At 42.6% G+C, this 18,318-nt stretch overlaps 1 pseudogene; it reads right to left on the minus strand.

The window, feature by feature from the left end:
• Positions 1-136: 136 nt before the first annotated feature.
• LOC125516329 lies at positions 137-16,167 on the minus strand (annotated as a pseudogene).
• Between the last annotated feature and the right edge of the window lie 2,151 nt (positions 16,168-18,318).

The following is an 18,318-nucleotide window of genomic DNA, read 5'->3' on the forward strand; positions in this document are numbered from 1 at the left end:
TACAACAAAAAAATGCCAAGATGTCTCAGGCAAACTTTTTTATACACATTCAGCCTTCAAGAATCACGCCGGACCGGTTCACCTCAGACGCTCCAATCACCCTTCGAGATCAACGGTCCACAAATCGTGTTACAAGTCATTCTTTGGTTAATTTCAGGCGTGGTACAACGTTCATCGATTGTAGTTCCTGAAAAAGATAGCCAGACGACACAATGAGATGGGGTTCACCATATACGACAGGACTCAAGCGTGCAGTAACACTGGTTCTAGAAATAATGTTTCAGAATCTAATAAGGTTTCAGAACTACTCCCTCCGTAAAGAAATATAAGAGCGTATAGAGGTATGTATGGGCAACGAAAATTTCTGCAGGTAGATTTACAAATAAGGTTTTTCAGAGGTGCACAAGCAACTTAAAAGGAGATGAGGGTTATCGGAGCAACAAAAATTAGGCAAACGGTCTGGCTTCATGCCCTTAACTAGGAGAGGGTAAGTAAAATCCCAAGAAAACACTTAATAATGGTCACGAAAAGAACCATTCTCGCTTCCCTCTTCCGCAGTACCTGAAACAAAAGCTTGCAGGCATATGGCATGGTCACTTGGGCCATATTTTCCCCATTATTGCAGAATGAACAAAAGGATGTCTTGAGTTTATGGTTGTAGTAGCCCAACAAACCGCATGTTCCACAGACCTGGAGAACATGAGCAACCACAAATAAGACAGTCGACAATCTTTCAGAGTTCTCAGACGCAATTATTCTTTGCTTTTAATGCCAGATTAGCCAATCAACCATGAGTAAGACTACGGATGCGACAACACCAACATCAATAGTATGCATACTTATGCTCCTTGCATGCTACCAGTGGTCAAGCCTACTTAATGTATCACAATCTACTTCAAAGATTACCTGCACTTTATATGGGTCACTGCATAGTAGGAGACGCTCAAATATTAGCATGCTGGCACCATGCGCAATTAAACAATCACGCTCCATCTCACCAACACGCAGGCCTATGAATAAAAAAACATATTTTAAGACGAGGAGCAAAATTCTCAACAGGGAACAGTAAGCTTCATACTCATTTAACCACGGCATATATAAAGGAAGATGTAAAACCTCCATTATGGCTTCGCCCTTCAGTAGGCTGCCTGGTTAGCGTAATTCGTGGTCCACTAGCTCGAGCATGCATCTTAACAAGAACCTGCAGAATTCATATACATGCGTATTTACAGAGCTATACAAGAAGTTACAAATGAGATCTCCCGCAAGCTGAAAGGGCAGTAGTATGACCCATTAGCTTGAATAGACCCACAAACTATAAGATTAGGGAATTGCCAAGCATAGTTCAGGCCTGCTAACACCTTTAAGAAATAATTAATATATCATGCAATGTTCTGACCATGATGCACTAGAATGCTGTTACTAATCTACACTATAAACTATTAAACTAAGGCACTGTGCGCACCCTGGGGAATAGATCCAGGCTCATTTTGCAATATCCATAGCGTCTCCTAAGAAGCAAAATAGAACGGAACAAAGAAAAGTATGCCTACCATGTGCTTCAGCTTCTGATAGTAGATTGGCCCCATGAAGATATAAGTCTCAAGAGGATGGCCTAAAATGCCTGAAAATGGGGGAAAAGATCAGCTCTTAGGAACCCTGGCAGGGCCAGGCCGCAGGTGGTGCACACGAATAGCAATTTTGCATGATCAACTATCATGGTTTCTAGTTCAGTTAAATCTAGTCGACGCAGAATTGGAGTAACATAAAAATATATAGTTCATCAGAACTTGATATAAGAAACACACCTGAGTACAATAAATCTTTTCCATGATAGTTGAAGCCGTGCTTGACAAGAATATAGCTAGTACACAGTGGAAACAATGTTAAAGAATGATTAAAAAACCATTCAAGAAGAATAATCATGGCAACCAAAACAATGCTATTACCTCATGTCTTCAACTTTATCAGCATTACCACTTGGTTCACCAAATGCACTGCCATAATGAAATCGACCACACAAAACGCCAGCCTTCCCCCCAACAAGTTCAAGCATTTTGCCTATTGTCATACGACTAGTGAACAAACAAAGAGTCAGTCCGGCTTGAGAATATTTCCACACTAACCAGCAAAACAATATAGCTAAACAAGTGTCACAATACCTAGAACAAGGAATAACTATGCAAATTGATTTATTTCTAGGTATCAAAATAATAACTCCACAAGTCAAGATCCCGTCGCATGAGTATCTTCCAACTTTATGTTCTAGAATACACATTTAAATGCATGTAGCTTTGTATCAGAAGACAAAATGCGCATGATGTCTCCAGCTAAACCCACAAACATGACTTCTGAATTGTTTCCACATTAAAAAAGTGTAATCTCAACAAAAGAAGAGTCAAGTTTTCGTATTAGTTACATAAGACATGAACAGAAAACACCCAACTCAATGGTTGCAGTTCTAGAGTCACAAACAAGAGCTAATAGATTTAAAATAAATCAATAAAAAAAGGAACCGTGTATACAATATAACCAAGCCAAATATATAACCTTGGAAATCCATGGGGATTCATAATTAAGTAAGGGCATATTCCTCTCTCAGAGAAGGGGAAGTCTTCCTGCTGAATAATGGTACCACAAACACCTTTCTGTCCATGTCTGCTACTAAATTTGTCACCGACCTGGGTCACAAACAGGAAAGCAAAATTTATATTCATCGTTCCATACATGAAATTGAAGGGATTCAGCGAATAGGGCCTACCTCTGGCCGCCTAGTGTGTCTGATCATACATTTAATGGTCAATTGGTCATTTGTATCTGATGAAAGTATTACACGATCTACTACAGTAGTTTCGCCATCATCACCTCGGTAAACAGCAGGTGAGTCCTTGTAATCCCTGGGTGAATAATGTTTGAAGCGACTGAGAACATATAACATTCTTGAACAGCAAAACTTCGGAGCCAAAAAATAGATGGAGCATGCTAAAAAGAAGCACAAAAAAATAACAATTGTCACCTGTCTGTTAATCTAACGACAGGACTGTTTGCAGTATCATCGGGAATAATCTTGGGAGTTTTCTTATTCACATAGATGTCATGATTGCGGATTATTTGACCTGGTGCCGCAAATCCATCTTCATCCAATGCCTGTCACAAAACCCTGGCTTTTAGGAACTATAGTGAAAAATGTATATCGAGTAGACAGATTAGAGGATGCGAATAATTTTAGCCAGTTTGGGCCTGGCAAGCCCCTATCAACCAGATCATCCATTACAAATGCATACATAGAATAATAAAAAAGACAGACAAAAACTGTTGGAAACAAAACTCATAAAATACTTAAACTACCTAGTCAAAAGTCAAAATATCAAGAGGTGTAACTAAATAGCAATGCCATTTTGATGACAGTCCATATACAACCCAATTTGAATTAAAAATTATATGGGTGGGGATGAGATACAGAAATAATGTAGGTTGAGAAATGAGAACAGCTGATGTAAAACTATGGAAGTCTTTGGAAAGAAGGTCAAGAAATTAATCCATAAATTTATCTGAATTTTGAGGTAACTATTTGGAAAAAATATCTCAACCTTGGACAGGCTGTTTCTATGGGGTTCTGCTTTCTTTCATTTCCGGAAAATTTAGATAGCTCAATATGAATGAAAGACCTTCACTACCAAGAAAAAACCTCTTTTCCCTCGCATCTCAAGGTGGACTGTAGTATTATTCCTTCAAATTCAGCTAATATGAATGGTCGGTGCTTTTCGTACCTGCATATTCTTTTTCATCAAAACACCATCTTTATCCCTCTCTGGTTTAACATTCTTTTCTGATATATTATTTCCATACTTCTGCATAGTGACCTTGTACCTTTAGGATAAGAACCAAAGATTCACTATAAGAAGCAAAACAGAGTAAAAGGAAGAGCAGCTGTATTTGAAGCATAACATTACTTATTGATTGCTATGCAGCGACCAAAACCATGATCAAGGGATGATTTATTCATTACAATTGCATCTTCAATATCATATCCACTGTAACTCATGACAGCAACAGTTGCATTCTGCCCAGCCCCAAGCTTATCATATCCCACCTGAAAAGAAATGCAGTACAATATGTTATACATACAAAATTTAAAATGAGGATGGGAGAGAACGGAGCAGGTACGAACCAACTCGATCGTTTTCGTTGTAAGCAGGGGACGCTGCGCATACACCAACAAATATAGTAGAGGATCTGCCCGGAACAACTGTAGCACATTCCAAAGAAACATTATTTCACGTTAGTAGGGGAAGCAGCTTATAACAAGGGCCAGAGTATAACAACATTGTAAATTATTTGATGGGAATATAATTAATTTATCCAGGCATGTGAGTTAGATCCTTTTCAATGGTCGAATGTGTACGCAGGTTGCAACCAACCAGGCCACTTCATGCTGCATTCTTGTGAGTGCAATGAAGCAAAAACTAATGCGGCATTAAATTGTAAAAAACAGCTCAAGCTGCTTCTTACCTGATTATATGCAATATTGCCCATTGCTTGCTTACCCATTGCGCACTGCAGATTAGAAAATGTAAGCGTGGGATTGAATGAATCATCACGTATAGCAGTAATTCAAATCCTTGTCTGATAAGTGTTACGTGGAGATTGGTTATGGTGTGGATAAGGAATAAGTCCAGCCACAACTCCTAGTATAGTCAAGGGCTCTATTTCAATGTGTGTGATTCTGCTTCTGTGAACATCATCTTGATTCTCATGCTCATACAATGCAATCTGTTTGAATGATATTAAACACATTATCACAAATTAAACAAACTACAAAAGAATTTAGAAGAATCATGTTATACCAATGCATTATTCTCTTCATTGACATCAAGATATTCAATCAACCCATCACGCAGAAAATCATCAAATGAGAGTATACCATCCTAGAAAGAAAGAAAATCAATTGAGGTCTAGATTACAAATACACAACAAATAAATCAGAAAACATGTGAATTGCTAACCCTCAGTTGTTTCATATGATGCTCTTGGACACTTGATCTCCCCTTATCAGCGATTATAAGTGGGCGACAAACACGGCCACCATCAGAGGCAATGTGAATGCAATGCTAGAAATGGCAAAAACAAGTTAGATCCAAAACATCCTTTACAAGAAAAATAGATGCAGATCACAAACAAAATACTACCAATACAAACTCAGGGAGGAGCCTACCACAAGGTGCGTTATTTATACCATTTTGCAATTTCAGGTACAACCACAGAAAGAGCACTGTACTCATTGACTAAGACACCTAGATTGTGGGACTGAAAAATATAACCACTGTTTGCTACATGTGAGGAACCTAAATTATAAGATGAAGAGAATTATCTTCAACAATATACAGTTAGAAAGGTTTTTACAACGTACAACTTCTGGAGGGAGAAATTAACTACAAAATGATCACACGGGTACTACTGAGTACTGATATTTTCATAATATTTGTGTCGCATGCCACAATCACTGTATAGCCATCAAATTGATTCCAGAAGGGAAAAACAACGCCAACACAAACTCATTTTCTCCACACTTGTTATGTAATGAGAATGTTTTTATCAAGCTGCTAATGATTATATATCTTAAAGATCTTACCTCTTGTTTGACCTGAAGTTCTTGTGTGTTGAAACTAGCTTGCAACAGTAATTTCATTCCTTGGTGCATAAGTCAGCGTAACAAGCTTAAACTAATAAATTATAACTAGTACCATCATAAATAGAGATGAACAACATGAGTTTGAAGCTTCTTTCATAACTCCCAGCTCACATACCACATTAATGTGCGGACATCCCTAAGATGGAATAAGTCCGCTAATATAACTAATGTACCCACATCAGTATGATGAGAAGCTATTACCCCAGGTCTGGAGATGAAGTAGTGACTTACATTAATGAATTAGGTTTGATTTATTTAGTAGTTTTCCCAGGAAGTGGCCCGTATTAAGTAGAGTCAATTTCTGTTTTTGTTATTTGATATTCTCAAAACACACTATTATCCTAGGAATACAAAATTCATGAGCGTAATGCTAGTACTCATGGTAAGCTAGTAGAAATCAAGAGAAAACAAACAATACCTGCTTCTCATTTACAAAAATGCTTACAAACTCCCCAATGTAGCCTGACCGACGCAATGTTCTCATAGCATTAGCAAATATCTGAAAAGCATCATGGATGGCTTAACGAAAACTCTAAAAAGAAATGAGAAAAAGTATATGTAAGGTTTATAAGGAATTGGACCTGAGGTTGCCTATGTTTCCCCAGTATTAATCCATTGAACATGACCAAATATGAACCTGGTGCATGAATTTCTTCTCCTGATAGAATTGATAAATCTTCCACACCTAGACTATAACACTAGTACATAATGAACAAAAGTGGAAGATATAAGATTGCTCACAACTCATAGAACTTTTCATACAATGGATGTCAAGAAAGCAAGTGAAAATGAATGAAGAAAAAATTGCAGTGGGTTGCGCCTCAACAAACCAGATTTATGAGTGGGCCATCCTCTTGATCTGTTGTAACATGAGCCAACAAAGCTAAATTTTTTGTCAATCCACAAAGTTCCCCTTCAGGGGTATCGCATGGGCAAAGCATACCCCACTGTCACAAAAATAGTTACATAAGCAAATGTAAACAGTTTTTAGGTTTCTGATCTTCACGTATATTCCTGTTTTTTTTATGAAGTAGAAACATAGGTAGTAACATCTATCCTCACCTGGCTAGGTTGCAACGCACGAGGTCCACTTGTTTTCCGAGTCTTCTCAAATTGCGGTGATATGCGCGTCATGTAGCCTACAGATGCAATGTAGGATAACCTAGAAAGAGACTGCACAGAAGCAAAAGAGAAACTTAAATCCCAAAATATCTATAGATCAGAGAAGAGGGATCGAAAGGATTGAATAACTAGAACCTGTGATACTCCCTTTCTACTCATCCCAAATCGGCTTATGTCCCAATTTCCTGTGTTAATAGCCCTCTCTAAACCAGAGGTTATGGTAATATTCTTCTCTATTATCTGCAAATAAGGAAGTTATACATCTAAGATACTACGTATGTCTGAGCACCCCAAAGGGATTTTTTACATGGTTAGTGATGTTACAGCACATTTCTCAGTGTTAGAACAGCTAAACACATTCCAATATAATGTGCAGAGCAAGAATAAAAGAGTAATGAATTTTTCCGGTGTATTTTCATATTATGTTGGCATGTCATTTATCAGACAATATGGTACGGAGTAGTGGCATTTCAAGGATGCAAACTTTCAACGTCAAATATAAGGGAGAAGATTACTTTAAGCTTTAAGCAACATAATACTATTATGGAAGGACTGAATTACACCAGCACATAATAAGTATTGATTTGCGGTTTTCGAAAAGGCGAACTAATTGTGGGGTCTAAGTTTTGCTTGCAAGGTCAAATAAAAAAATGTGTGTCCAAAAAACATCTAATTTAACTACATGCAAAATCGATGGGTAAGCCTCCCACCTTACGAGCAGACAGCTGATCCATTTCATATTTTCACTCAAGATGATAAAAACTCTGTGGATCTGCTTAACAAGCTTTGTAGTTTCAAAAGCATTTTCATGAGTCGAGTTTATGAGCTTTGAAAAAGTACTCCCTCCGTCCGGAAATACTTGTCATTAAAATGAATAAAAGGGGATGTATTTAGATGTATTTTAGTTCCAGATACATCCTTTCCTATCCATTTTGATGACAAGTATTTTCAAATGGAGGGAGTAGCAAGGAAAGATACTTCTTCACTTAGTAAGTTATAATCAAGGCAAACGCTAGCAGCAATATAATTAGATTGCATATAGACTACAATTCAGAGAAATAGTGCAACAAGAATTGAGCGCAACGTCAAACTGTTGCGGTACAGTAGCATCACTGGCTCGCTGCAATAAAATGCAAAAAGGGGGCACAAGTGATCATCCAAAAATATATACCTGCTTAAAACTATCTGTTTGGGCTTTACTATTTTGTGCGCTCATCCTCTTCACAGCATTAGAATTCATTGTTTTGAACAAATCCTTCACAGAGAAATGCCACAAGTAAGAAAATCACATAATGCAACCATCAAATGAAATGATTAGATAAAATAAACACCTCGAATAGCAGTGATAGTAGTTGACCAGACAGTTCCAGCCTCTTATTTCCTACGTAATCCTGCAACCGTGCAAATTTGGTTCATTAAATGATTCACATGTGTATAAATTTGCGAAGACAGTTTCGTGTGCTTGAAGAACCCTTCCAGACAGAGATGCCAAAGGCTGGAGATATGGCCCCACGTATCAAACAATGATTTTGGTAGAGGGGAGGTGGGATGATAAATGAACTATCGGCACCAAATACAATATATATACGAGTCAATCATTGTACAGAAGCTTCCCTAGGATTTCATAACATTACCCTGCATTACATTGAAACAATAAATGTACAGTCTTGGTCATGCAGACTATGAATAGGAGGTAACACAAAACAAACTGATTTGGCGGATGATGGGTAGAGACCAAAACAGAGTTAACATGCAGTAAGTTGTCCCAGATCACAATTTATTATGACCATTGGAGTTTTCAAACTGACAGTGTTTCACTATAGAGATTCCAATACCAGCAAGATCACTCTGCACAGTCAGGTTTAGCAAGGATCAGCCAGCCACCATGTGTGTTAAGCTATAATTATATAGTAGTAACTAGTAAGAATCGGTCATGTTTGGTTGTGCGAGCCCCAGCTGAAATTTACAGGGATTTCATTTATTATGAAACATTGCTGAAGGCAGGGAAACTAACTTTTGATAGATGACTTCTTCTAGGACCCATTCACTAAAGTGATACAGGGGGGGGGGGGGCTTGAACTTGCCTTATCATCAAAAGTGTCAGCATTCAAGATTGCATCCATCATGCGCCTTAACATTACGCTAGTGTAAATGCACTTTGCTCTGAAGTTCCCATTATTGACCTACAGGTGAAATTGCCGTGAGTGGACTGGACTGACTGCAAAGCATAGGCATTAGAGTTCCAATTATTTATCTCACCGGCACATGCGCAAGAAAAACATCACGGAGTATTGATTTTGACCGACTTTCCTGTGAGTGCCAAAAAGGGCGAGATGAAGTAACCTAATGCCAATAAGAATACAACTTTGTAGCTCTATTAGCTAGTCTACACCAATTAGTTTAAGAAACAAAAAGTGGAAACTTATAGTTAACAGTATATGTCCTGAACCATACATAGAAATTAAGAGTATATGAGCTTTAGTTCATACCTTCAGATTTCCTGAATCCGGATACTTCAACTGCAAAGATAAGACGCATTCAGTATGTACTGGCAACTAAAAACAGATAAAACTTTGGTAATGGTAAAAAGTAGTAGTGCCTATAGCGCCCCCCCCCCCCCCAACTGGCCATGAAAAATATAGGACAAGTACAACTTTTTTACGAACTACGTAAAATATTTATTCCGTAGTTGAACTAATGTAATTCTTCAAGAATGGTAGGAAGCCCCTCTAGAAATGAGAACATGGTAGAAATGTACACAGCTCTTATTAGAATGAAATGTAAAATCCATAATACTACCGCAGTGGACACTGAAGAAAATGCATGACCGGGTAGTGAAGGGATCTACTCTTGCAAATCTTAGAATGCACTTCAGGAGCTATTTATTGCTCCGCAAATTGATCGGCATAATTCAAACTATGACGAAAGGTTCAAATCAAGGATGATAGTAAGACGCGCTTATCAGTTTGAAGTTTCACCTTGCCATCCATGTACTGAAGAGCTTGCTCTTGTGTATATATTCTCTCTGAGGCACATTCCTAAGAAAGTAAAAAACTGTTTAGATAGCCTAAAATATAAAGACATAACCTCTTGAAGAAAAGAACAAGGAAAGGGTACATACAAATATAAGATTGTAAATCTCAAGGACAAGAGAAATATTTGAACACTTGACAAAAGATTAAATGATTATGTAGTCCTTGAGAGATCTCATTTAACTCAACAAACACATTACCTGAATAGATAAAAACAGGAGGTCCCCATATCTTGGATCTCGTCCAATCATTTGTAGAATCTCTTGATCACTTTCCATCCCCATGGCTTTCATAACAACCATTATAGGAATCTGCAGAATTCAAAGCTTAGAAACTGAGATTAATCCTTCCATATCAATATAGGAATCAATGGTCTTATGCACATTTGTTAAGAAGCCATCGGGTCTATAGCCAATGAAGAAGAGAAGGCTACTCAGTGTACTAGGTCTTGCTCTATTTAAAAGATGTGATTGCTTAAATTCAGGAAGATTAGCTCAGTACGTCGGAAAGATATATAAACTGGAAAGTAACACTGATATGACCACTGACAGATGGGACGGTGGGCCACATGCCAGTGGCATGCCGATGTTACTTTTCAACTGGCACTATCTTGTTGTGCTCCTAAATTTCTGTCAGTAGTGATTCTACTGTGGTTGGCTTGATCATAAATGATTTGTTTGGCCCAATTCTATCTATGAAGTGAAAGGACTAGAGCAAGTAAGCAAGCCTAGAAGATTTCAGCTCTACTAGTCAAGAGCTATTGATCCCTCATAAAAGCTGCCTATCTAGCTGTCTCCTTCCACAACCTAGCAATCCCTTCCACCATGACTATAATAGAGTGAAACCATGGCAAAACCCAAGGGGCCATACCACTAGGGCACTAGCCAACAAGTTATCGGTACAACATATTTAAAAATAATTAACACAGAAGTGACTCATTAAATACAACCTTTATTTTGTTGTGATCCTATAATAAACAAGGGGTTAAGATGAAAAAAGTCTCATATTTAAATGGAAGGAATAGTTAACACACTAACAAGATACCAAATGCGTACCAGCTTAGTAAATTGATTCAACTGTAGATAAATCTTCTCCTTCTCCATAACAACAATGGTCTTGCTTTTTTTTTGGTGTGTGCTGCTCGCAACAGATGCAGTCACCCTAATCGATAGAAAACAAAAATCACATTGTTATAATAGTCGAAGCAGAATGTGTTTAATATTTCAACCGTAGTGTATTTCATACAGCGAACAAAGTGTGTAGAACCCACATGAACACAAAATGAAATATCATGCGGATAAGCTGATAATCACACAGAAAGAAGCAACTTCAGAAATGGCTGGTTGGTTAGACAAATTATTTTGCTTCAACATTCAACGAGACAATGAACCAAGTTCAAAGATGGTGATTCGGGAGAAACAAGGTATATCACATACTAAGGCAGTTGCACTAGGTGACAATACCTTTTAAATGGAGACATCATGAAACCAATGTAACAGCATAAGCCATCGACACACTACCTTTTACTGCCACATAATTCAAGAACATATACACTATAAATTACTATTAGTATCCTCCCCCCTTTACCATTGGTTCTCTCTTTTTATCTTCACAGCAAAAATCATATGAATGTGCAATATCTATTTATAACAGCTGTCTATCCATCAAAATGTTTTACTTAAAGTAAACTACCCAACCAAGTGCACTACATTATGTCGAGAATAGCCATAGACACAGGTAATTGACAAAAGATGTCTTCACTGACAGTTTTCAAACCCTAGAAATACAAGGAACTGCTGGATGCTGATACAAAATTCTAAATAGTAAACAAAGGACACAGTAAGTTACTCAGCAAAGATTATGACCTTCCTTTAATGTCGGTCTCAATAATAATACGATTCTTTGATAGTTGTTCTTGTATAATAAGGACCTGGACATGGAAACATATAGTGAGGCATTAATAAACACAAAACCAGTTAGAAACTTCTGTGTCAAAATAGGCAGTTGGCACTGTTACTATTGCCATCCAATAGGTAGTAGCGACATGGAATATTATTCAAGATCAAGAAAGCAAGACAACTTGGAAAATGGCATCGATGTTTTTAGCTACCTTCTCATTTCCTTTCACAATGAAGTAACCACCAGGATCAAGAGGGCACTCACCTATAGACGCAATAGCAAAACCATCAAATAACCAAAAAGATAATATGGTAACTCTGTCCAAGAAAGAATTGCATTTTCCCACAAGAGCAACAAGAGGCTAACCATATCTTGCTAGTTCATCTTCATCCTTTCCATTCAAAACACAGGCACCACTTCTAAGCATAATAGGCATGTACCCAATGATGGCACTTCCCTGGAGAAAATAAGGAGGGGGCTAAGTTTCTTTGGCACCAAGACTGAAAGGAGGTACTTAAGACTAGGCTGGACATTTCAACCAGGCATTAGATGGGTTACCTGCTGTGGATATGATGTTGTCCCTCGAACTTTTGTGGTGTATTCAATAGCAACGGTTACAGGAGCGGAGTAACTGAAGGAGAAAGGAAAATCTTAGGGAAGCACGCATTACAGTTGAACATAGGTAATGGAGAACTTGTACTAATAGCACAAAGACAGGAATTAAAACAATAGTGCCACAAGATGCACAAACTTACGTGCGATCAATAAGGCGGCAAACTTGTGGTGTGAGAGCCTCAGTGCTAAAGTCTGAGCGTATCGAGGGCACACCGACACATATTCCAGTGTACCTGCATGAAAGCAAACAATAGAGCACATATAAGACAAGACTGGAAACACATAAAGGAAACAGTGGCTGCATATAATATATAACTGGAAAGCAGCTTCATGCCTAAGCCAAATGGATGGGTCTTCGAGCGCCTCGATACGGTCATTTGCCTTCACGATGTTCTCCATTCCTTTGGTGATGAAGTAGTTGAAGGACTCAATGTGCTCCTTCACGAGACCTCTGACCTATGGGTTCAATCAACCGGACATACACAGGTGTCAAAGAAAACAAATCAACATGAACTAGGCATAAATCAAATGACACACGTGTCAAACCAAACAAACTGACGTGAATTGAGGCATAGATCAGATTACACACATGTCAAAGCAAAGGAATCGACGCAAATTGAGGCATAAATCAGATGACACACATGTAGAAGCAAACAAATTGACGCGAATTGAGGCATAAATTAAATGACACACGTGTCGAAGCAGACGAACTGATGTGATTTGAGGCATAAATCAAATGAGTAACCCCGTTGAAAGGGAAGACGACAAGGAGAGCACAACAAAAAGGAATCCAAGCCTATTTAGCATTTTCTCAGTTCAATCTCGCGCCACATGCATATTAGTACAGGGCAAAAGAGCTTTGTTTAGGGGAAGAAACAGAGAGGCAAAGGAATTTCTGCAGATCATATGATCCATTTGACTTATTATACTAACACTAGCATTTGACATATCTAATCCTGACTAACTGAGCTATGATTCACTTTTGTATTGTGTTGTTCATGCAAATACACAGGCCGGGTGCGGCATTGTCATGATTTGGTTTATGCCTCAATCAAACAATCAAGAGCAAATGTTTACCTAAAGACTAGACCAAAGACTCCAAAAACATTGTACCATGGTGGATGCGGTTTATGCAACTCCCAGTCAAATAAATCAAGGGCAAATGTGGCCACAGCCACTGGACACGCGAAATAAAGAGCAAGAGTGGCGCACTTGAGTTGGGATCGAAGGAATAGCATACGACACAGATTTGCACTGAAATGAGAACAAGAGTGGCGCACTTGACTGAAGAGAAACCCAACAATGTTTAGCTTTTGCACAGTTGAATGAATTGGATCACCCGCCACATGCAGATCAATACAAATTCAGAACAGGAAGGACTAAACTGAATATTCCAAAAAACATGGTGCCATGACCGATACAGTTGATGCATTTTGCCTGATCAAACAACCAAGAACAAATGCGGCGCGCTTGTAAGGGGATCACAGCAATACATAACATCCGAAACAGCTCCCCCGCTAAACCGGGAACTGGGCGCACTGCCGTTGGTTCAGCAAGAGGGAAATGATTTGACCTGAGACGCATAGCAAGTCCCCTTTCCGTGGACACAATTAAACAGCTACTGGACACGCAAAATCAAGAGGAAATGTGGCGTGTTCGGGTGGGGATCACAGCAGTGGTACACGACACGGATTTTCCACTGGACCGAGAGCAGGGCGCGCTGCCAATTTTGGCGAGGTGGGGAACAGTTTAACCTAAATTGCATGTGTACGGACGGAGTGGGTTAACGTTGAACGTATGCCGCGGGCACGAGCGCCGGGGCGGGTCGCGGGGTACCTGGAGGAAGGCGGGGAGGAGCGCGAACTTGTCGACGGGGCTGGCGACGGGCGCGGCCAGCGACCGGTAGGTCGGCTGCGGCGGCGGCGGCGACGAGGAAACAAATTGCACGGTTAGTTCGAGGCGGGGGGTCGTCGGTCAACCTTTTCAAGTCCGCAACTTTCTTTTCAAAATCCACAACCATTTCTTCTAATCCATTAACATTTTTTCAAAATTGATGAACTGTTTTTAAATCTGTTAACTTTTTTCTCAAAATCCGCAATCTTTTTTCAAAAATCATGAATTTTTTCCAAGATCAATGTGCTCTTTCCAAATCTGTGAACTTTTTTCAAATCCTTGGGAAATTAAATCAATGCCGTGAACTAAAAAAATACAAATCCGTGAACTTTTTCTAAATTCAAGATTTTTTTGAATTCATGAACCTTTTCCTATTTTTGCGGTTTTTTTGACTTTTCTTTTACTATTTTCCCACAAGTCAATGGTTGACCAGTTGCGCCCTGGTGAGCGACCGCATCACCGCTTGATGGGCCGGTCCATATCTGCGAGCGCGTAGGTGCCAGAACCCCTAACCGGCGTAGAAGGCGCCAATTAGGAGGTCTCTCAATCGAGCCGTGTGTTTCATTTTTAAAAGAACATGCCAAGGGCTTCGTTGTCTTAATATATGCATGCGCTGGTTGTTGGACGTAAGCCGAGCGTTGGAATTCAAATAAATTGATTTTTTAGCATATCAACTTTTTTTTGTGGATTGAAATCTCGACCGATCAAAGTATCAATGGCATCAAAAGAAAAGTTGATGTGGTGTGGTGAGATCAATGGCATCAAAATGATGTGGATCAACTTTTTTCTATTTGCGGCGAGCAGCGATGTTGGTGTGGTGTTGACCATCTGGTTGGGCGGTTGACGGATCTCCGGTGGACTGGGGCATGGTATGGCTGACAGCGCCAGATCTGGCCATTGGCCTTCTTCCCTGCTTGTGTGCTTCTCTCTCGCCAAGTCCTGGCTGCGCCAGCAAGGCTAGTTGGTCCCCGGCACGCGAGCAAAGTTGGTGGTGAGGATCCAGTTTGGGGGAAAGCCCTTGCCGGCTTCGGCCCGTCGCGACGACGCCGACGCCCGAGGGTCTCGGTCAAGGTCTGCTCTTCCACTCCCCACATCCCTGAAAACGTTAACTTTGTTGGGTGGCGGCGGCGTCCTTGACACTGTGACCTTCCTGAAGGCGTCACCTTAAGAGCTGAGTGGTGGTGAGCACTGTTTGGGTTCGTTGACAACAGTCGATGGCGTGTCCTTATTCCTTCAATCCTTTGCTTTTCCTTGGACGTGTTCTGGCCATGGGCTGTGTAGCGCGCTCTGCTATGGGGTTTGGTTTGAGATGTATAAATTAAACGGTGTCTAACCAAAATCTCTGTAGATGAATATACGTCGAAATAATCTTGCCCCGACGTAAGATTTTTAACTAGAAAACTCTATCTCGTTCTCCGTCTGGCGGTGGCCATAGATGTAGGGTAATGACGGCGGCGTCTCACAGAGATCCTCTTCTCATATCACACCCCAATTGTTCCTCCTCCATTCGCTCGTCTCTCTCACCATCTGCTCTACAATAGCACGATGGCGGTGGGTACAGGCACAATGCAACAACCCGTGGGCGCACTGGCTCTAGGGGCTTGAGAGCTGGGTCGGCATCCCGACGGTGAACAGGGATGGTGGCGTGTGGAAGTGGGCAGGATGGTCATGTTTGTTGTCTTGATCCTATGTAGAAGCAATGTCGGTCCATGGGGAATAAGATACAAGGAGAGTGACCACTGAGTCAATGTTGCTGACTGTATGCAAGGCAAAATGCACCTTGAGGTGCTCTCGTTGTATTGAGCTCAATATATAGTGGCTGTACATGTACAGGGCGCACACAGCGCAAGAGAGAGAGAGAAGGTGAGAGGCGACGTGCGGGAGGTGGAGGACGTGCATGACGAGCATGGCCATGCAGCCCCATGCAGCCTAGACTAGCAACTGCTAACACCCCGCCGCAGCTGATGCATCAGGTGGCCTGATGCATAAGCTGGACCGGAAGTCTTGGAACGCCGGCGTCGGGAGCCCCTTGGTCAGTACATCCGCGAACTGATGTTTGGTTGGCACATGCAGGACCCGGAGATGACCGAGGGCGACCTTCTCTCGGACAAAATGGATGTCGAGCTCGATATGCTTCGTACGTTGATGGTGAACGGGGTTGGCAGCCATGTAGACGGACGAAATGTTGTCACAGAAGACGACTGTGGCCTTGGGCAGGGAGACACGCAGCTCACCCAGAAGCTGGCGAAGCCAGCAGCACTCCGCGACGGTGTTGGCGACGGCACGATACTCCGCTTCTGCACTGGAGCGGGAGACCGTGCCTTGGCGCTTGGAGGACCAAGAGACCAACGAGTCACCGAGGTAGACAGCGTAGCCGGAGGTAGAGCGCCTCGTGTCTGGGCAGCCCTCCCAGTCCGCGTCCGAGTACGCGGTGAGCGCGAGCGGCGACGACTGGTGCAGCTGGAGTCCGTGCTCGGCGGTGCCGCGGAGGTAACGCAAGATACGTTTGACCAGCGCGAGATGCGGGGTGCGTGGATCGTGCATGACCAGACAGCACTGTTGTACGGCATAGGCGATGTCGGGCCGTGTCATGGTCATGTACTGGAGCGCGCCCGCCAAGCTGCGGTACTCAGAGGCGTCGGCGACCGGTGCACCGTCAGTAGCGGAGAGCTTGGAGTGGGTGTCGACCGGCGTGGACGCCGGCTTGCAGTTCGTCATGTTGGCTCGTTCCAGCAGCTCCTCGGCATACTTGCGTTGGGAGAGGAAGAAGCCGTCCGCCGTCCTGGTCACGGCGATGCCGAGGAAGTAGTGAAGCGGGCCGAGGTCCTTCATCGAGAATTCCGCGAAGAGGAGTTGCTAGAGTCGGTGAAGGAGCGCGGGCGTGGACGCAGCGAGCACAATGTCGTCGACGTAGAGAAGGAGGTACGCTGTGCCCGAGCCGCCGTGGAGGATGAAGAGGGACGGGTCCGAGCGAGAGTCGATGAAGCCGATCCCACGAACAAAGGCAGCAAAGCGCGCAAACCAGGCACGTGGTGCCTGCTTCAAGCCGTAGAGGGACTTGTCGAGGAGGCACACGTGGTCGGGGCGGCTGGCGTCGACGAACCCGACCGGCTGTTGGCAGTAGACACGCTCGGCGAGGCGTCCATGGAGGAACGCATTGTTCACGTCCATCTGGTGAACTGGCCACTTGCGAGCAGCGGCGATGGTGAGCACGGCGCGGATGGTGGCTGCCTTGACGACGGGCGAGAATGTCTCGTCGAAGTCGACACCGGGCCGTTGCGAGAAGCCACGCACGACCCAGCGTGCCTTGTACCGCTCCAGCATGCCGTCGGCCTTGAGTTTGTGGCGGAAGAGCCACTTGCCAGTGACTATGTTGGCGCCCGGCGGGCGCGGGACGAGAGTCCACGTCCGGTTCTCCATCAAGGCCCTGTACTCCACCTGCATTGCAGCTAGCCAATGGGGGTTACGCAACGCCGCACGCACGGTCTTGGGGACAGGTGAGATGGTGAGATCGGTTGTGGAGGTGGTGAGGGCTTGGTTGTATTTGGGGTTGGGGAAAATTTTGCCGGCTTGGGCTCGGGTGACCATGGTGTGGGTGGGGGCGGTGGCTGGACGCCGGTGAGGGGGGTCATGGGGTGGTGTGGGGATAGGCGACGGGTCGGACGGCATGGGTGAGGAACACCGACGAGCTGGTGTGTCAGATGTCCGAGGAGCCGCCACGGCAGGCGTGTCAGGCCTGGGCGGAGTTGCTGCGGGGACAGCAGGTTCGGCCGCGGGGTCTGCAGCGGTGTGAACGGGCGCGGCCATCACAGAGTTGCGTGTGGTGGTGGTGTATGGCACTTGAACTTGTTGTGTTATGGGTGGCTGGTAGTCAAGCTCGGTGAGATCAGGGATGGGTGTGGGCATGTTGTGAGCGAAGGGGAAGTGTTGTTGTCGAACACGACGTGCCGTGAAATGATCACTTTGCCCGTGTCACGGTTCAGGCACCGATACCCTTTGTGCTGTGGTGAGTACCCAAGGAACACACAAGCAGCTGATCATGGGGCTAGTTTATGTTGAGTGGTG

This window comes from Triticum urartu, chromosome 6 (genome assembly GCF_003073215.2).
Source record: "Triticum urartu cultivar G1812 chromosome 6, Tu2.1, whole genome shotgun sequence".
Taxonomy (NCBI): domain Eukaryota; kingdom Viridiplantae; phylum Streptophyta; class Magnoliopsida; order Poales; family Poaceae; genus Triticum; species Triticum urartu.